This window comes from Aethalodelphis obliquidens, unplaced genomic scaffold (genome assembly GCF_003676395.1).
Source record: "Aethalodelphis obliquidens isolate GAN/ISIS:26980383/991018 unplaced genomic scaffold, ASM367639v1 scaffold82, whole genome shotgun sequence".
NCBI classification, from domain to species: domain Eukaryota; kingdom Metazoa; phylum Chordata; class Mammalia; order Artiodactyla; family Delphinidae; genus Aethalodelphis; species Aethalodelphis obliquidens.
In genome coordinates this window covers 1,466,659-1,488,458 of record NW_020838026.1, presented here as the reverse complement: position 1 = coordinate 1,488,458, position 21,800 = coordinate 1,466,659, and positions in this window count along the sequence as shown.

Genomic DNA, 21,800 nt, shown 5'->3' with positions numbered 1-21,800 from the left:
CTGGAGTAAAAAAGATGCTCACTGGGCTTCCCTGGTGGCGCAGTTGTTGAGAGTCCGCCTGCCGATGCAGGGGACACGGGTTCGTGCCCCGGTCCAGGAAGATCCCACATACCGTGGAGCGGCTGGGCCCGTGAGCCATGGCCACTGAGCCTGCACGTCCGGAGCCTGTGCTCCCAACGGGAGAGGCCACAGGGGTGAGGCGCCAGGAGCACCCGCAAAAAAAAAAAAAAAAAAAAAGATGCTCACTGTCTGTCCAAATGTAACCATTTGCTATTACCAGCAGCACACGAAGGAAGTCTGGTACTTAAACTAAAAGTCAACTATGTTGATACAAGGTCGGTGAACTGGGTTTAACAGTCAAAGTGCAAAAAACCCAGTTGATTGATTTCAGCCAAGTAACGTCCAGCCCCAGAAAGGTATCAGCCCACTCTGTCCTGTACCAGGCGGACAATACGAAGTGCTGGTTCAGGGCCAGATGCCAGCATCCGAGGACACTGAGAGCAGCATGCCCAGAATGGCAAAAGGTCCAGACACTCAGGTGCTTGAGAGCTAATGCCCACCAGCCCCTTTTCATATCCTGCAATGCACACTACCGCGTCGCATGGCCTTGCCCCTGCTTCAGGGTTCTTATATATTTACTCCACCCTTTCTACCTGGAATACTCTTTTTCACTCTGCAAGAGACAGTTTGAAAGTTACCTCCAATTCCCCCCCTCCTGGGGCTTAGCAGTTCCCCTCTCCCGGCCCCCATCACAGCCTTCCTCACGCCTTTTCTACCCCTCGGGACGCTAACTGACAGGAGAGCTGCCAGTGCACCGTGTTGTAGGTCCACATCTAGAGGAGCATCTGATGTAGGGTAAGTATTCTTGGATACTTGCTAAATGGATTAGACGAGTGACTGACTCAAACAAAGAAGAAGCAGATTCTAGGCAGACGTGTAAGAGGTGGAAGAGCCTTCAAATATTTAAAGAGTCATTAAAGTATCCTTGTAACACAATAAAGAAATACAGACTGGATCATCATTTAATGGCATGAGTCTGTTATTAATTTAATAACCGCGACCATAAGTTTCTGATGATTGACTTACTGGCAATCTGGAAGGAGGTCTCCAGTGATGACTCTGATTCTACCCTTATCCTATTCAATACTTTCATTAGTGTCTTGAACAAAGATACAAAAAACACACTTGTCAAAATCTGTGGATGACACAAAGCTGGGTGGAAGAGTAAATAAATAGGAAGACAAAAACAGGAACCAAAAATGTCTCAAGAGGCTAGAATTATGTGCTGAGTTTACTAAGTTGACATGAAGGAGAGGGAAACAGAAAGCCAAGCCCTAGGATCCAAAGCAACTGCAAAATAGAAGAAGAGAACAGAGTAGCTAAGCTGCAGCTTTTGTAAAAATCCACGGGGGGTTTGGTGCAGTATAAGTTCATAGTGAGGTCACGTCCTGAAGTGACTTAAAAAAAGTCAATGCAAATTTAGGAAACATGAATGGTAGTGCTGTATCTGGACAATTTTAGAATTTAGAAATATCTAAGTTTTAGATAAACTGCTACTGGTTGTGTTCAGAACAGAGCAGCCAAACACGGAGAGAGTTGTTGAAACCATGCTGTTAAAGGAAACCGGAGTCTGGCAGAGTGAGTATGGAGATGAAGGAAAGCAGAACAGGCCACCCCAGAAGGCGCCACTTGGGCATAGTGATTATTTTGAATTAAAGTGACTTAAAGAATAGTCAGTGCAAGAAAGACACTCTGACTGTCCTTTGTTCCCAAGAAAGCAGAAATGAGTCTCCCATGTGAATGTTACCCTCCCCTGTATAAGCTACAAGGATGTATTGTCCAACACAGGGAACGTAGCCAATGTTTTATAATAACTATAAATGGAGTAGAACCTTTGAAAATTTTGAATCATTAGGTTGTATACATGGAACTTCTATAATATTGTACATCAACTACACTCAATAAAAAATAAAAATAGGGCTTCCCTGATGGCGCAGTGGCTGGGAGTCCGCCTGCCGATGCAGGGGACGCGGGTTCATGCCCCGGTCCTGGGGGATCCCGCGTGCCACGGAGCGGCTGGGCCCGTGAGCCATGGCCGCTGAGCCTGCGCGTCCGGAGCCTGTGCTCCGCAATGGGAGAGGCCACAGCAGTGAGAGGCCCGCGTACCGCAAGAAAAAAAATAAATAAAATAATGAATAAATAAATATTTTTTTAAAAAATAGCATGCCCTGAAAGCTTCTAGAGAAGTTGACCAAGTTCCGTACAAGATTGATGTGTTCGTCGCATCGTTGTTCGTGCTGCCAGGGATCTCCTTGCTCCTCCACTCACCTCCATCCCCTGCATCCCTCACTGCCCCCTAAGGAGCTATACTTTATTCCTGCCAGGTAGGGAAAGCACTTGCCTCCTTGTATTGCTCGGAGCAGGGGCTGACGAGCCTTTCTGTAAGGGCTGGATGGTAAACATACAGGCTCTGTGGGTGATGCAATCTCTGTTACAACTACTCAGCTCTGCTGTTGTAGCATAAAAGCAGCCGGAGACAATCTGTAAACAAATGGGCATGACCATGTTCCAATAGAGCTGGCCGGATCTGGAACACAAGCTAATAGTTGGTTGACACCTGGTCTTGGACAAATGGTTCTCTGCTGGGAGCAATTTTGACCCACAGGGGACACTAGGCAACGTCTGGAGACATTTTTGGTTATTACAACTGGGAGTAGAGGTATAATTTCTCTGGCATCTAGAGGGTAGAGATCAGGGATGCTGTTAAACATCCCACAGGACACAGGACAGCCCTCGACAATAGAGAATTATCTGCATCAAAATATCAGTAGTGTCATGCTTGAGAAACCCTGGTCTAGACAAAATCATCATCACCATCATCACCATCATCACCATCATCATCCTCCTCTGTGTTTATCTCAGGCCTTCAGCATCAACCTCAACCTCCTGCTTGACTTCTAGAGCCCACACGACTACAGAACCCTAGAAGATTTGAGGTGGAAGCACTTGTAAGACAAAGAGGGGAAATGTGAATCTGTCTGTTTATTCAATTCAATGTAAAACAATTCAATGTAAACATCTCTCAAAGAAGAGTTTTCTTTAATACAGCTGCATGTTGCACATGGCAGAAACTAACTCATAGTTTAAATTAGTTAAATTAAAAATAAAGATGGAATTGAGAGATCTTCTAATCCTGAAATTTTGCAGTCGGGCTTTCCCATAGCATCCTGGGCATCTCAGCATCCTGACCGAGACTCACAGATGGCTCACTTCTGGTTGGCTAGCATGTTTATCTGCATCTGAACTGGGCTGGCAGCTCCCACAGGAATTTGCACCAGTGTTACGTAACCCACCCCCTCATTGTACAAACAAGGGAACAGGCACATGGGTCCTGGTCACATAGCTATTTGGTGGTACGGCTGATACTAGAACCATTTTTCCCAGCGAAGCTGACTTTGCTTCCCCCACACTGTTTGAGCCCTGCTGCACAAAGAAAAAGGCAGTCAGTTATGCAAGATAAAACCTCTCTTGAATTTGGGAAAAAATACAAGAAGCTTCCCTTTTGTCATGACCTAAATCACTTTTTGGTGAGTGTACAATGCCTCAAAGATTAAATATTTAAAATAATGCAATGGATTACAAAAACCTAGTTTAAATGAGCTACACATCCAATTCAGGCCAGCCCCACAAGAAGGCCACATTTCATTAAAAAGAAACTCAGTATGGCCCAGCATCTCTAAGCATTCTAACAAAGCTTTATTTAAACATTTTCTTTGAAGATGAGGTATTTTAGGAGGACAAAGATAATTACTCATTGTAAGCATAATGGTCCACTTGACAGAAGAAATTAAATGTATGGATAACTTCTAATAAAAATTAAAAACCTCTCTTCTACCACCCTTTTTTGTAACATATTTTTAAAGAGAGATGTTCAGAAATGCCCCCGGTCTACCTCATAAATTCACGTAGCAGCGCGTGGTCAGCCTCTGCAGCATCCCTCCGGAGTCAGTGAGGGGCCCTGTACCCTTCTGAAACCACAAGGGGGTATCTGCACCTGCAGCAGTTGATGAGCTGGTCGTACGGTGTCAGAAAAACCCAGTGCTGTATTCAATTCTTGCCCGTTAGGCTGCAAAATTTTCTGTTCCTGCCGCTTCTCCATCTCAAGACGGTTATCCCATCACAGGCCTCTTTCCCGTGGAGGGGGGTGTGAAGCAGCGCTGGGAGGCTCACAGTGAATCCGAATGCCACCGTCTGTCCACCAGCAGGATGCTGAAGGCATCTGTATTTCCATGCAGGAGACCATTGCTTTCCTTCTGTGATGCATGGAATGCACTTGCACTTTGAGATTTCGGCCCTGCTCTGTTCTCTCGGACCGCATGGCTCAGGGAGATGAGGCTTCCTTCTGCGTGGGCACAGGAAGTCCGGTGGGAGAAAAGAGTCTCATATTTCAACCTGAGTTGAAGGAAACTCTCCTACGCCAGCCATTCTGAACGCTGATCACGACCAATTTATCTGTCCGTTTCCAGCCTGACCTCTTCCCCAACCCAGTTCTGGTGCCATGCTTTCTACTAAGAAAACTCTTGCCCAAACCTCCCAAATCCCCAGAACTTGCAGAATAAAAGTGCGTTCACTTAATGGAATAACAGGCAGCGATCAAAATGAATGGGGTATATAGCTACAGACAACACATGGGATGAAACTGAGCACGGCAATTACAAACACAAAAGATGACAAGGAGGATGATGCCATCTTCTAAATTAGAAAAAAATCTAAACCATATTATACAGTTGAAAAACATGCATAGACAGGACAAAACCATGTAGATATGTTGCAAGATAGATCAATTGATAGATTGATAGAGTAATGGATTAATCAATTGATCAACAGATAGAAGTTGGAAGATAGGAGAGGATACACACAGGTAGACCAAGGTCAATGTTCTGGCTTCTGTGTTGGGGAGATGCTCAAAAGTTTGCATTGTATCAAGAAGGGGAAAGAAGGAAAGAAGGAAAGAAGGAGGGAGGGAGGGAGAATGAGGACAAAGCCATGGTCCTAACAGTTGCGAGAGTGTGGCAGGGGTCACAATTATAATTAATTCTGGTGCCTGAGTTCCAAGTAGACACACCTATCAGTCACTCTGTGCTTCCCAACTTCCAGCTCCCCACAGCCAATGCAGGGTACTGCCTGATCTCTTTGGCAGGATGTGTACATCCTCTCTACCGACCACTGCCTAACTTCCAAGGGCACCTGTGTGATTCTCCACCTGTTCCAGGCTATCGCCGCAGGTGGCTCTGTCTTCCTTCCCACCCCTCACAGGCACTTTCAGACCACTCTGCCTTTGGTCCTCTGTCTCCTCTGTCTGTGTCCTTCCCCACTAATGGCCTCCAAGACCCAGGCCCTACACCACCTTCTCTGTGACACTGCCTCCCTGCCTGAGTCACTCCTGCCACACTGAGCACGTAGGACCCCTTCCTGCTTTCCGTAGTTCTGGGGGCTCCTCCTTCCTAAATGCTCAGTACATCATATTTCAGTTGGTTGTGTGTCGCTGGCCTCTTGGGTTTGATGAGCTCCTGAAGCACAGGCAGTATTTTCTTCATTTCATATTCCCTGTGTATAGTGATTTTCTATTGCTGACAAATTACCAAAAATGTAGCGGCTCAAAGCTGTTTGTCATCTCACAGTCATGAGGGTCAGAAGTCCAGGTGGGCTGGTGAGCTTCTCTGCTCAGGGTCTCACAAGGTTCAAGTCAAGGTGTCGACCAGGCTGGGTTCTTAGCTGGAGGCTCTGGGGAAGAATCTGCAACTATGCTCACTTCAGCTGTTGTCTGAGTTCAGGTCCAGGTGAGACCGAGGTCCCTGATTCCTCGGGCTCCTGGCTCCAAAAGACCACCTGCATTCCTTGGCACGCGGTACCCTCCGTCCTCAAAGCCAGTCTCCCCTGGTGCCTCTAATCTCCCTGACGTCTCTTTCTGACCAGCTGGAGGAAGTTTTCTGCTTTAAGGGTTTATGCAATAACACTGGACCCACCTGGAAAACCCAGGCTGCTGGTCCTATCTTAGGTCAGCTGTGCCATGTCACATTAACACAACTGGAGTGCTAGGTGTGTCCTCATATTCACGGGTACCTGGAATTAGGATGAAACCTCACACGGAGGCCATTTTAGAGATTTTCCCTGCCACCTGCGGTATCTGCCACAGTGAATAAAAAGGAAAGGGAGAAAGAGGAAGCCTCTAAAACCTATTTCTGCATGCCCCGTGTGCCCCACGCCCGTACACACAGACACGTCACGTACAACGACACACACTGTGACACACTGGCAAGCACAGCCCGTTCTGATCCCTTACACTTGGGCCTGCGGTCGTGGTTCACGCTGGCCTATGTGGGAGAAATGTCCTCAGAAGAGTGTTGCTAACGTCTGTCCAGGTAAGACCCGGGAACCACTTAGAGAAGAGTCACCGCAGCGTCCTTGTGCAAGTGCAGATGTCTGGGCTCCACTTCAGAGCTAATCACTGAGAATCTCTGAGCGTGGCGCCTGGCGATAGGCGGTTTTTTTTTTTTTTTTTTTTGCGGTTCGCGGGCCTCTCACTGTCGTGGCCTCTCCCGTTGCAGAGCACAGGCTCCGGACGCGCAGGCTCAGCGGCCATGGCTCACGGGCCCAGCCGCTCCGCGGCATGTGGGATCTTCCCGGACCGGGGCACGAACCCGTGTCCCCTGCATCGGCAGGCGGACTCCCAACCACTGCGCCACCAGGGAAGCCCGATAGGCGTTTTTAATAAGCTTCCCAGGTGATTCATAGGGAATTCAGTATCTGAGAACCACACTCTGGGTCCCTCTCCTCTTAGAGGATACTTTTGTCCTTTAGTCCTTATTTATGATACCAGTCAGTTTCAGTTGGGCAGTCGTCGTCCCACTTTTCTTTATCCCTGGACCACCGCAGATGGCTGACCCCACCAGTCTCAGCACTGCCAGCAGAAGGAGGAATGACATACCCACTCTTGGAGCGATGGGTGAACGACGGACCAGGAGTCTTCTTGAAGAACAGTCTTCCGTTTCCCAGAAACTATAAGACTGGTCCAAAGAAAAGGAGAGAAGGGTGCCGGACTCTTGACAACTGTAGCTGTGACAGGAGGGGAGCCAGCTGGCCCTGAGATCTCGCTTCCTTGGGACCCACTGTATTCCTGCTAAAACTGTCTTTGGCAAAAGTAATTACTCTCTTAGTGAAGAGTCTAATAACTAGGGTTGCTTTTGAAAAAATTCTAAAAGGAATAGAACATGCAGGGAATAAGAGGAAAAAATGTGAATAATCGCATTCTTTCTTTTCTGTGCTTTCCCCTTTTCTTTCTTTTTTTGCCTGTCTTTCCTTTTTTCTCTCTCTTTTCTTGTTTTGGTATGTAGACAGAGCATAGCCAGAAACACTACAACCATCCTTCAAAACCCATGTCGACTCAGACATGCCCTTCTGCAGGTCAGAAAAGTCTGACCCTCTTTTGAAGCCAGATTACCAGTGAGATCGGAGGAAGAGAACAGAAATCGTGCTCTGAACTGTATCTAGAGGTCAGACAGTCCATTGTGCTGCTGCTGGCTCCACACCAGCCAGAGAGTAAAGAGCCCCAACTGGGCTTGTGCCGGAAACAGCCTCTGCCGGATCCCAAAGGGCGGGCGCGTCCGGGGACACAGGGCATCACCCGGCCCTGTATGCCTGAGGCACACTGCTCTGTCCCCCAGCAACAAGCCTCAAAGACAGGGCAGCTGAAGTTATGCCGCCGGCGTCAGGCCTTGAAGGAGGACTGACAAAGCCACACTGCGTCCAGCTCCCGGGAGCCCCAGCCTGGCCCTCGGCCTCTGCGGTTTGCTGAGTAAGAGTGTGCGGCACCCCAACCCCTGTGCCCCCCTGCAGGCCCCACGTTCGCCGGGCTTTGTTCTCAAAGATGTTCCTCTGAGCGATTATGACCCACAGGCTCGTGAGACAGAAGGACCAGCGAGGGCTATCCCACCTTTGTTGTCTGGACATGGGCATCGGGCCTGTGCCTTGGTTGCCTTCTGAAAGCACGGCTGAGAAGACCCCAAGGATGGACTCCCATAGGCCAGCGCTAGTACTCAAAGCTACAGAGAGGACACCGCAACAGTGTCACCCTGTGCTGGACGCTCTCGTGACCCTGAGGATCTGAGGAGAAACTCTACGTACATGAGCAACGTTTGGGTGGGAATGGGGATGGCCCAGTCCCAAGGTGACCTCTGAACCAGCCCCTGGCTGAGCGGAGATGAGTGTGGTCGGACAGCCCCTGCCCAGCCTCCCCATGAAGACACCACTTGACATTTGAATCTAAAGGTTAATTAAGTGCAGCTGCCACAGGCAGAAAGGCCACAATCAATTATCATGCCTTCTTGTCCATTTCAGCCTATTCTTAATTATGTTCCTTGGGTTTGGGGAAGGAGGTCTTCCAGCCAAGTTTTAGAAAAGACCAGCTCTTTTGTTTGGAAGGCAGATCTGCTCTCCTGGACCGCAGCATTCATCTTCATCATCCCGGGGAGGGGGGGTGTCCCACGGCTGTCTGTCGCAGCCAAGGGGCACTGGGCAGGCTCTGGACAGAGTGTCCTGGAGAGCAACCCAGGCAGCCCTACAGGCATGGAGTGAAGGGCACATCCTCCAGCGCTTCCCTTAAGGGATTTCCTTGAGAGCAGGGCCACTCTTGCTCCAGCCACCAGCGGCTCAGGGCTGCTCTCCGGGACGTGCCACAAGGCTCATGGCCCAGCACTGGCCTAGCGCCGCCCCCCGCCATCTGTGTGTCAACGTCCTCACACACCCACGTGCCCCCCGGTGCGCACGTGGGCACATGCTGAACTCTGTCATCATTAACTGTTTAAAATTCCACTGTTGTTCATCGAAGTGGTGCGGGCTGTGTTCTCATTAAGGAGATCAATTCCTGTTGAATATTCACCTCCAGGGGCGGATGTGGTCGGAATGAGCTGGTAGTTTCTGTCTGGCCCGCCCGAGCTAATGAGTGGTCGCCGCCACTGCAACATAATCACTGGCCTGCAATCAGTCAAAATAACAAGCCGTAGCGCCTGGCAGGGATGCTGGGTGTTCCACGTAAACATACACAGGAAGGGGGTCTCACAAACGGCCTGTCCATCTCAATGAGTCAGGCCAGGTGGGAGATGGATGGGTAGATAGGTGGCCAGTCCCCCTGGGTTGAGCCCCACCTGCCTTTCCTTCTTCCCCATATGACTTCCCATCGTCTCACCCACAAACTCTGCACATGGCTGCCTGGAAAAGCCCTTAAAGCCCTTTGGCTGCCTCTAACCTGACTTGTTCCTATGCTTTAGTCCTAATTCAAGAGCCCCGTCCCATCAGAGTCTCCTGAGAAGGAGCCCGCATCCCCACGAGGGGCTGGGGGCTCAGAGCCCTGGGAGCGCCCCAGCAAGTATTTCCTCTGCCCTGAGATGTCTGCACCGTGGAGCAAGCAGCTGGGGTTCTTTCTCCTCCTCTCCTTCCTGGGAACTCAGCGTTAGAGGGTGGGCAGAGGGTGGCGTTCAAGACCGACCGATAGAAACAAACCAGCGCCCAAAGCTCTTGCCTGGCCGCTGGGAATGTTAGCGGGTGGTTTTTCTGAGCCAAGGGAATGAGACCAAACAACTGCAGAGTTAAAAAGTAGTTCATAGTACGGAGAGGCAAGGCTCTCCTGTTAAGATTTGGGTTCATGCACGCCAACTTCAAGAAATCCCATTGAGAAACTGTCTTCTTTTACCTTTTCTTTTCTTTTTTCCTACATCTTTCAGAAAATTTTGCATTAGTGGACCTGAGCAAGGAATGGATTTTAATCTCTTTTCCCCCAATCCCTTCCCCTCTGCTTCACATGTTTCTTGTGTGGATTGTTCTAACCGACATCACAGACACTTAGCCTACAACAACCGCACCCTTGCAGCCTCACTGAGGGAGTCACGCTGTGGACTCACCCCCTCCTTACTACCCCGCTGCAGTCTTCCTACAAACAGCCGTCCAGCAGCTGTCATGGACCAGAGGCTAGGCATTGGGAATACACGGCCCTTACAGTCTAGTAAGAGGGCACGTCCGCGTAAATGAACAACTGCAAAAGAGCGAGCAGGCCCCTGACTTTTGACGCTGAAATACATTATTTTCCTGAATTTTTAGGCCAGAATAGTTTCTTAGACATAATCACACAGGCATCACACAGGCACACCTCGCTTTGTTGTGCATGGATTGCTCACACTTCACAGATACTGCATTTTTTACAAATTGAAGGTTTGTGGCAACCCTGTGTCTAGCAAGTCTATGGGCGCTATCTTCCAACAGCTTTTGCTCACTTCGTGTCTCCGTGTCAAACTTCGGTAATTCTCGCAATATTTCAAACTTTTTCATTATTATTATATTTGTTATGGTGATTAGTGATTGGTGGTCTTCGATGTTTCTACTGCAGAAACATTACGACTTGCTGAAGTCTCAGATGATGGTTAGCATTTTTTAGGAATAATGTATTTTTAATTAAGGTATAGACATTGTTTTCTTAGACATATGCTATTGCACACTTAATAGACTACAGTGCAGTGTAAACATAGCTTTCATATGCATTGGGGAACCAAAAAGTTCATGAGACTCACTTTATTGTGATATTGGCCTTATTGAGGAGGTCAGGAATCGAACCTTCAACATCTCCGAGTTGTGCCCGTGACTCCAGGGATGAAGACACTTTATTAATGAACTCAAGAGGCAAATGGGGACTCCAAGCGAGAGCCTTCAGTATACCCCTCTGTTCAAGAAGATCTGTTAGTTCCTAGTCCAGAATTTCTGTAATAGATCCTGGGTCACGAGCTGAGGACACAGTTGCAGATAAGATTTGCTCAACAGCAGTCGGGTTCCTGTGTCTCAGCTGGACGGAGGGTCACCAGGGGAATGGGGACCACAGAGCTTTCTCCCTCTGTCACGTGGAGGAAGGAAAGACACTTGCCCACTCACAGGTATGAGCCACATGTCACTGGAGAAAAGCGGTGATAACTGGATGTCATTTCTAATCTTGCCTCTTGTGGACAAGGCTGGGGACAGTAAGGAAATGGGAACTGGCAGCTGGTGCCACTCAGCATTCCAGCTCACCTGTCCTCTGACCCTCATCAGCTATTAGGAGAGGTAATTAAGCCAGCGTCCTGCTCATACAACCGCCACTGAGCTCGTGGAACGTAACCTACACCCAGTGCACACAACAAAATAGCACACCCTGAACCACGGGCACCAGGGGACATGTGAGCATCCGCTCGCCCATGACAGGACAGCGTGCTGGGCCTGGTGCTCGGGAAAAAAGCAGGCAGAATGCTTACGCTTTGAGAGTCTGCTTTCTAAGCACAGCCAGTGATCTGAATACACACAGATAGTTCAAAGCACAGTGAAGTCAAGTCACTGAACGAAGCCATAAATGAGAGGGGAGCATTGACACCCTGCACAGGACACAGTGGATGGGCTGCTTGGGGTGGGAGGAACCTGGGCTGCTAATTAGAAGTGGGACCTGCGAGACTCATCATGGAACCTCCCGATATGGTTTGGAAGGGCCGGCGATTTCCCTGCTGATGGAGACGGAAAGTTTTCCTGGAGAAGGTAGATTTTGGAACGTCCCAATGATCTGAAAAATTACTTTATACAATACACACTTACAAGAAATCGCTTGTAAATCCTGACGGCAAACGCCTGGGAAGGGAAACTGAGCTTAGCATTCTTTCCCTCTCGTGCTTTCCTCTGCTCTCTTATTTTGCTTTTTAACCAACCAACATGTTTTTAATACCTATAAGGTGCTATCCACCAATGAGGAGGAAAAGAGCCTGATAAGAATTAATCCTAAGGGGTTCAAAGATGGCTCTCCGACTTCTGGATGGGCTTGTAACCTCATCTATAGAAGAGTAACGGTACTGCTGGCCTTCAGGGCTTCCTGTGAGGCAGGTGCCATGATAAACATGGCTTGCACTCTCCTGTTCAGTGGTCCAACAGCCCTAAGAGATGGGTACTATTGTCATTCTCCTCATACAGATGGGGGAACTGAGGCTCAGAGGTGAAGCCACTTGCCCAAGGTCACACAACTGATAAGTGACAAGTGACCATCTGACCTCAGCCTCCTCTTAGAGGTTGACCTAATGAGCCCAAATAGTTATTCTTCCATATTGACTCTTTGCAATTAAGAGACACAAAGCGAGAGCTTTGCAGAGGAGATGCTTACAAGCCTGCCTGATCACAGCACCACATAAAACGCTATCACTTTCCCCGCTGCCCAGGGATGAAGGGGGAGCACACGCTTGTAGACACAGCACAACCCAGCAGACTTGCCTAGTTAATGTTTTACCTCCAATTTTTTTGGAAGGGGGAAAGTAGACACTGTTCTTAGACGGGTCGTCTCTTGGAGAAAACAGGATCCGTTGCCACCCAGACCTGGTGCAGTGGTCGGGGACTCAGGGCCACTAGAAGGTGCAGAGCCCATCACCACACAGGTGGCTGTTTGGTCAAAGGGCTCAGGCCCACTCCAGTCTCAGCACCTGTAACTGTCTCCCTGAAACAGCTGCGGGGTCGCGAGCTGTGGTCCAGCCGAGCAGTGCAGCCAGACAGCAGCTGTGTTTCTCCCCGGGCTCGGGGATGGATGGCTCCACACAGCGTTATTATGTCTGCAAAGCACTTCACGATGCTCGAGGATGAAAGGAGTTATAAATGAAAGATATTATTATTAATAAGAATGTAGATGAACAAAGGGAAAATGTACGCGCCCTCCCTATCCATCACCTTCCACACTTCACCTACGGAGCATGGTCTGCGGGACGCTCCAGGAAAGCCCATTTGCAGAAATCAATAACTAGTTTAAAAAATAGATCCGGGCTCCACGGGAGCTGACTGCTCAGGGCTTTCTCATAATTCTCTGCAATAGTCAATATGAGCCATCACCGCCTCAAATAAAGATTGAATTCAAATTCAGTTAAGACTGGTTTTATATGCTAATCCACCAACTTGATTATTAAATGTCTTTACCGGGGCTTTTGAAATATAGGCTGTGAGGGGGGAAAAAGGGAAAACAGAAAGCCTGCATGAGTTTGCGCGGTGGGAGCGAAGAGGCTAGCTCACACTGATGGACTCACGGCAGCTTGGTTCTCCTGGGTTTATACAATTAACACTTGGGGAAACCGAGTTCCATTCTGTGGGTGGCAGGAAGCACTTCAGGTCTACCCATCAGGAAGTCAAAGAAGAAGAAGGGTCACAGAGCCTGGCCTTTGGCAGCATTGATGGTGCACAGGCTCTGAACAGAGGCCTGGCGTTAAGTGTGCAGAATGTTGAGTGGACAGCATCAGGGTTCAGGAAAGAAGTGGTAGATACCCTCATGCCTTGGGATCGCGTAGTCCATGGGGAAGCCAAGACAAACACCAACTCACAGCAGCACGTGTTACAGAAATCTGTACGCATAAGCTGGCAGCATCCCAGGCTGTGTTACAGAAGACAGGGGATAGGGAGAATCAGATGACCCGCCAGAGACTCCAGGAGGCTGGGTGGAGGAGGAGAAAGTAAGAGAAGGCTACTGGAGCAAGTGTGCTGAGAGCTTTTTTTTTTTTTTTTGCAGTACGCGGGCCGCTCACTGTCGTGGCCTCTACCGCTGTGGAGCACAGGCTCTGGACGCGCAGGCTCAGCGGCCACGGCTCACGGGCCCAGCCGCTCCGCGGCACATGGGATCCTCCCGGACTGGGGCACGAACCCATGTTCCCTGCATCAGCAGGCGGACTCCCAACCACTGCGCCGCCAGGGAAGCCCATGCTGAGAACTTCTGATGGAAGTTAGGAGCTGCTTTGAGAGAGTGAAGCAGTATACCCACCGGCTGGTCTTAACTCATTAGCAGGTGAAGCGTCTGGAAACGTGTAAAAATGGAGCAAATGCAGGTAAAGGATGCATGCAACGAAGAGAAGCAAACACTCACGGGGCAGAATGGGTTTGATTTCACAGTCAAGAAGACGTACAGTTTAAGAAACACTGTTTGCCGGCGATAATAGACCCTTTGCACGTTAATTCGTGTACAACAAAGAACTACGTATGAATTTTTGCCCTGTGAATATTTAATCGCAACTTGCAAAACATGTCAAGCAAGTCACGTACTTTCCCTGGACGATTCTGGTAGTGGTGAAGAGATTCATCAATAAAAGATTGGGGGGGGGCAGTGCTTGTATGTTGCATTTTTGCCTTCCCTCTTGCATTGGAACTTGGGTTGGTGAGGCCGTGTTGCCAAAGATCTAGAGTGCAAAACGAGTCTTCCAGGACTCAGTTCTAGCACTGCCACGGGTGAGCTGCTGAGAAAAAGAACCTGTTTTCTTGCGCCTGTGTACCAGTGATCCTCCCAACCAGAGTGCATGAAGACCCCCGGAGAACAGATCTTACGTGCATGAATCCCTGAACTTACGCACTGTTCAGGTCCTGTGAATCTGCATTTTGATACACAACCCCGATGATTCTGAAGGATATCCTCCAACTATAAGATACACTTGGAGGCTGAAGAGCTGAGATCTCTCTAAAGAATATGCACAGAGGAGCCTATAGCTCTTTCCCCTCCATAGAGAGGAAAACGGGACTGATTCGGGAGTAATTAGAGTATCAGGCTGCAGCGTACAGCCCAGCGGTAAACATAAATACATAAATATGGGGCAACTTACTCTATAGTTCACAGAGGTGTAAATTATTTTTCTTTGTGCAAATGTATGCAGTCTTCTCACTTGTGAATTGCACCTCCAAGTATCAGGACTGTCTGTTTTTAAGGCCGGCATTTCCTTGGGTGATTATGGCTGTGATTAAGTCCTTGATTATACAGTGTGGTGTCTCTTGGCTTGAAACGCTGCTGGGCAGAAGCACGCCCACAATTGGAGGCTCCAGTGGCGTCTGGATAACTGCATTTAAGAGACTCAAACCTTATAGGCCTTAACTCTTTGGTATGTCAGTCAGGAGGGGCTCTCAGGAACACGGATTCTCAGTTGAAAGCAAGACTGGAAATCGGAAAAGAGGGGGTTGTTTGGGTATTTGTGTGCTATTTTAATTCGATTTTTATTATTATGTATTATTACTTCCCTCATCACGACTTGAGTGGTTTGGGCAAATGTGTTCAAATTGTCTGCTGCACATAGTAACGTACAGGAAATACTGCCTATCTGAATATTGTTATTTTTTAGTAGCCTTTATAATGGTGAAAAATTATAATTTATAAAGTTTATGGAAGTGGACTGTAGAGACTCCCCCCAAACACTCAAATACATACATGTGAAAATGGACACGGGGGGAAAGGGAGGGTGGGATGAATTGGGAGATTAGCTTTGACATAAATACTCTACCATGTGTAAAATAGCTAGCTAGTGGGAACCTGCTGTACAGCACAGGGAGCTCAGCTCAGTGCTCTGTGACGACCTAGATGGGTGGGATGGGGGTGGGGTGGGAGGGAGGTCCAAGAGGGAGGGGATATAGGTGTACATAGAGCAGATTCACTTTGTTGTACAGCAGAAACTAACACCATTGTGAAGCTACTATACTCCAAGAAAAAAAAGGGGGTCAAAATGGACTTGGAGTTCTGGCTTGTCTGAGGGGTAACCCACACCCTGCGTGTGGGTGTCTGACAAATGATGTGCACGGGCGCCCTGCACCCCTGCTCTCATCCCCTTTCCCAGCCTTTCCCAGGCTCCCCTGGAACACCTGGATCAGTAGGTTTTGTCCTGCCTGCCTGCCCGCTTTTTCTCCTGCTGCTTTTCTACCTAGAAATCTCTCCTTCCCAATTTTCTAAATCTGATCTGGGAAAAACTGAGGTTCCTTCCAGCTCAGGTCCCACATTCACGGTGCTCTCTCTCTAACCTGCCCCTCGCCGCTTTGCCTGTTCCCTGTGTGTTTAGCGGTCATTAATTTTAAGTAGTCTGATCAGTTTTATCTTTTCAGAACTATTATGCCTGCATATGTAGTATTTATGCTTTGTATTTAAATTTTTTGTTAGATTTTTAATGCCTTGCTGTTTCCTATTCTTACTTTACATGTAGTTTGGACAAATATATGAGAATGTCCTGATGTACATAATTTATGAGATATATCATTAACCTTGACACATTTTTATTTTATTTGCATATCGTTAACCTTGAAAAATTTTCCCCATAGTGGGGATGGTGAGAGCTGAGCCAGGTTACGGAGCTCAGATTGGAACTTGAAGCTGAGGGATGTATAGCTGACATGCTCGGGTAGCTTCAAATCCCAGCTCTGCCACACTTCCTAGCTGTGTGACCCTGAGAAAGTGACATAGCGTCTCTGTGCCTCACTTTTACGGTGTCACGGTTTTAAGACGGCAAGTCTCGTGCTCCTAGAACGATCTCGGTCCCCGGCAAGCCGAGGTTAACCTAGCCGTTTCCTCTCCTGTACTGAATGCAGGAGATATACTAAAGGTATATTCCATGTGTGGCTGTTATGAAATAATTCGGGATAAGAGCTGAGTAACGTCTCTCTCATTACGTGACTGAGGTTCAGTGCAGGTTAAAAGAAGGCGCTGGCACAGACTTGCTGGTGAAAGCACAATGCAGACTAGACGGCGTCTAACTCACAGGTGCCTTTGGTGTAGACGGCCCGGGGGGAGATGGCAGGGGCCTGGACACCCCAGTGGGGGGCTGAGGGGAAGACCTGCCCGCCGTTCAGTGAGGAGCCCCCCCGCCCACAGAGCATCTTCCACGTGGCAACCGCCCCTACATGGATTCTGTGCCAGAGGGAGGAAAGGTGATAACACACTAAAGTCTCAAGGACGAAACCAAGGCTCAGAGGGTCCAATGGCTTGTGCGGCGTCACAGCAAGTGACAGTGTGGAGTCAGGGTCTACAGGGGCGGGGTTCCTTCCTCTGTGTGTGTGTGGGGGGGCACGTGTGTGTAGTACACAGTGTAGAGAGTGTGAGTGTGGGAGTGGTGTATGGTGTATGTATTCACGGTGTGTGTGTGGTATATCGTGTGTGTGTGAGGTGTATGGTGTGTGGGGTGTGTGGGTGTGGGGGTGTGTGTCTCATCTCAATCCCCATGAGAGCTTTCCTGTGTGAAGGAGGTTGATGGGAGATGGATAAAGCCTGACTCAGAACTCAACCGAGTGTCAACATGCTTTTACAAATCCTACATTCAGGGCATGAATTTAAAAAAGAAAGAAAAAAAGAAAAAGCTACTTTTGAGGTACTTGAGGATTTAGCCCCTCCTTCAGGTACAAAAGTGAAATTTGAAGAATGGATCTTTGAGTGTGAAATCTCCGCATCTTTCCTCAGCCAGTGATATTGCAACTCGTATCTCTGAATTTCAGCACCGTTCACTTGTGGAGAATCGGTTTCTCAGAAGCATTGCACCTCAAGTGTCCTTTAGAGAAAACAGTTCTAAGACCCAAGGAACAGTGGACCAGTGATGGAATCTCCAGCACTGGCTAGGCTGGCAAAGACAAATTTGGGAGGACGAATTTCCACACTGCTCACTCCTCAAGGTACTAGCTCTCCTCTCCTCTGCTCATGTGAAACTTCCCGAGATAATTATCCAAATTCCATCATTTGATTCATTCTGACAAGTGCACCCATCACTTCTTGTGACACAAAAGTTTACAGCCTGTTTGTAATATGTATACACGTGTGAGTTATTTGGTGTGTGTGTGTGTGTGTGTGTGTGTGTGTGTGTGTGTGTGTTCATTCTTGAATGAACACCTTCACCGCCCACTCCCCACATAGCGGATAAGGCTCATCCAGCATCCGTAGCAGCCTAAGCAGGGGGTACCATTCCCTTCCTGCTGCAGAGGAAGGAGGTGAAATATGGTGGGGGGGTAGGAATCCCTTGGTCAGTTTCCTCGTAATCTTAGGAGGAGGCACTGGGATCTGGTCTGGGTTCCTGACCTCTGCTCCACAGTCCCCGTCACAGAAGGAGCAAATTTGGGGAGTGGGGCTTCCTCAGTCCTGCCCGGGTAGACCAACTTCCTGGTTATTACAGCAACACGACACCAGGTTAAGGCTATCACGAAGGTCTCAACCCTAAAGAAGGCTGAGACACCACTGCCAAGGTGCTACAAAGGCAAAGGCAAATCTTTGAAACACTGGGTTAGAGGCGCACATTCAAAGGTCCACGAAGTGCGTGGAAATGTGTGCTCCCAACGCATGCATCCTGCTGTCCACTCCCGACCCCCAGGTGCAACAATGGCAGATTAGAAACAATGTGAAGGAGACTGGTTCAAGATGGCAGAGTAGAAGGACGTGCTCTCACTCCATCTTGCAAGAACACCAGAATCACAACTAACTGCTGAACAATCATCGACAGGAAGACACTGGAACTCACCAAAAAAGATACCCCACAACCAAGGACAAAGGAGAAGCCACAATGAGACAGTAGGAGGGGCGCAATCACAGTAAAATCCAATCCCATAACTGCTGGGTGGGTGACTCACACTGGAGAACACTTACACCACAGAAGTCCACCCACTGGAGTGAAGGTTCTGGGCCCCACGTCAGGCTTCCCATTCTGGGGGTCTGGCAACAGGAGGAGGAATTCCTAGAGAATCAGACTTTGAAGCCTAGTGGGATTTGATTGCAGGACTTTGACAGGACTGAGGGAAACAGACACTCCACTCTTGCAGGGCACACACAAAGTAGTGTGCGCATCGGGACCCAGGGGAAGGAGCAGTGACCCCAGGGGAGACTGAACCAGACTTACCTGCTAGTGTTGGAGGGTCTCCTGCAGAGGCGGGGGGTGGCTGTGTGTCACCTTGAGGACAAGGACACTGGCAGCAGAAGTTCTGGGAAGTACTCCTTGGCGTGAGCTCTCCCAGAGTTTGCCATCAGCACCACCAAAGAGCCCAGGTAGGCTCCAGTGTTGGGTCGCCTCAGGCCAAATAACCAACAAGGAGGGAACTCAGCCCCACCCATCAGCAGACAAGCAGATTAAACTTTTACTGAGCTCTGCCCACCAGAGCAACAGCCAGCTCTACCCACCACCAGTGCTGCCCATCAGGAAACTTGCACAAGCCTCTTAGGTAGCCTCATCCACCAGAAGGCAGACAGCAGAAGCAAGAAGAACTACAATGCTGCAGCCTGTGGAACAAAAACCACATTCACAGAAAGAGAGACAAGATGAAAAGGCAGAGGGCTATGTACCAGATGAAGGAACAGGATAAAACCCCAGAAAAAACAACTAAATGAAGTGGAGATAGGCAACCTTCCAGAAAAAGAATTCAGAATAATGATAGTGAAGATGATCCAGGACCTCGGAAAAAGAATGGAGGCAAAGATCGAGAAGATGCAAGAAATGTTTAACAAAGACCTAGAAGAATTAAAGAACAAACAAACAGAGATGAACAACATAATAACTGAAATGAAAAATACACTAGAAGGAATCAATAGCAGAATAACTGAGGCAGAAGAACAGATAAGTGACCTGGAAGACAGAATGGTGGAATTCACTGCTGCAGAACAGAATAAAGAAAAACAAATGAAAAGATGAAGACAGCCTAAGAGACCTCTGGGACAACATTAAATGCAACAGCATTCGCATTATAGGGGTCCCAGAAGGAGAGGAGAGAGAGATTAAGGACCCAAGAAAATATTTGACAAGATTATAGTCAAAAACTTCCCTAACACGGGAAAGGAAATAGCCACCCAAGTCCAGAAAGTACAGAGAGTCCCGTAGAGGATAAACCCAAGGAGAAACACACTGAGACATGTAGTGATCAAACTGGCAAAAATTCAAGACAAAGAAAAATTATTGAAAGCAGCAAGGGAAAAACAACAAATAATATACAAGGAAACTCCCATAAGGTTAACAGCTGATTTCTCAGCAGAACCTCTAAAGGCCAGAAGGGAGTGGCATGATATACTTAAAGTGATGAAAGGGAAGAACCTACAACCAAGATTACTCTACACAGCAAGGATCACATTGAGATTCGATGGAGAAATCAAAAGCTTTACAGACAAGCAAAAGATAAGAGAATTCAGCACAACCAAACCAGCTCTACAACAAATACTAAAGGAACTTCTCTAAGTGGGAAACACAAGAGAAGAAAAGGACCTACAAAAAAAAAAAAAAAAACAATTAAAAATATGGTAATAGGAACATACATATTGATAATTACCTTAAACGTGAATTGATTAAATGCTCCAACCAAAAGACACAGGCTTGTTGAATGGATACAAAAATAAGACCCATATATATGCTGTCTACAAGAGACCCACTTCAGACCTAGGGACACATTCAGACTGAAAGTGAGGGGATGAAAAAAGATATTCCATGCAAATGGAAATCAAAAGAAAGCTGGAGTAGCAGTACTCATATCAGATAAAACAGACTTTAAAATAAAGAATGTTACAAGAGACAAGGAAGGACACTACATAATGATCAAGGGATCAATCCAAGAAGAAGATATAACAATTATAAATATATATGCACCCAACATAGGAGCACATCAATACATAAGGCAATTGCTAACAGCTATAAGAGAGGAAATCCACAGTAACACAATAATAGTGGGGGACTTTAACACCTCACTTACACCAATGGACAGATCATCCAAACTGAAAATTAATAAGGAAACACAAGCTTTAAATTACACAATAGACCAGAGAGATTTAATTGATATCTATAGGACATTCCATCCAAAAGCAGCAGATTACACTTTCTCCTCAAGTGTGCATGGAACATTCTCCAGGATAGATCACATCTTGAGTCACAAATCAAGCCTCAGTAAATTTAAGAAAATTTACATCATATCAAGCGTCTTTTCTGACAACAATGCCATGAGATTAGAAATCAATTACAGGGAAAAAAATGTAAAAAACACAACCACATTGCAGTTAAGCAATACGTTACTAAATAACCAAGAGATCACTGAAGAAATCAAAGAGGAACTCAAAATATACCTGGAGACAAACGACAATGAAAACACAATGATCCAAAACCTATGGGATGCAGCAAAAGCAGTTCTAAGAGGAAAGTTTATAGCTATACAAGCCTACCTCAAGAAATAAGAAAAATCTCAAACAATCTAACCTTACACCTAAAGGAACTAGAGAAAGTAGAAAAAACAAAACCCAAAGTTAGAAGAAGGAAAGAAATCATAAAGGTAAGAGCAGAAATAAATGAAATAGAAACAAAGAAAACAATAGCAAAGATCAATAAAACTAAAAGCTGGTTCTTTGAGAAGATAAACAAAATTAACAATCCATTAGCCAGACTTATCAAGAAAAAGAGGGAGAAGACTCAAATCAATAAAATTAGAAATGAAAAAGGAGAAGTTACAACAGATACCACAGAAATACAAAGCATCCTAAGAGCCTACTACAAGTAACTCTGTGCTAATGAAATGGACAACCTGGAAAAAATGGACAAATTCTTAGAAAGGTATAACCTTCCAAGACTGAACCAGGAAGAAATAGAAAATATGAACAGACCAATCACAAGTAATGAAACTGTGATTTAAAATTTTCCAACAAACAAAAGTCCAAGACCAGATGGCTTCACAGGTGAATCCTAACAAACATTGAGAAGAGCTAACACCCATCCTTCTCAAACTCTTCCAAAAAATTGCAGAGGAAGGAACACTCCCAAACTCATTCTATGAGGCCACCATCACCCTGATACCAAAACCAGACAAAGATACGACAAAAACAGAAAGTTACGGACCAATATCATCAATGGATATAGATGCAAAAATCCTCAACAAAATACTAGCAAAAAGAATCCAACAACACATTAAAAGGATCATACACCATGATCAAGTGGGATTTATCCCAGGGATGCGAGGATTCTTCAATATACGTA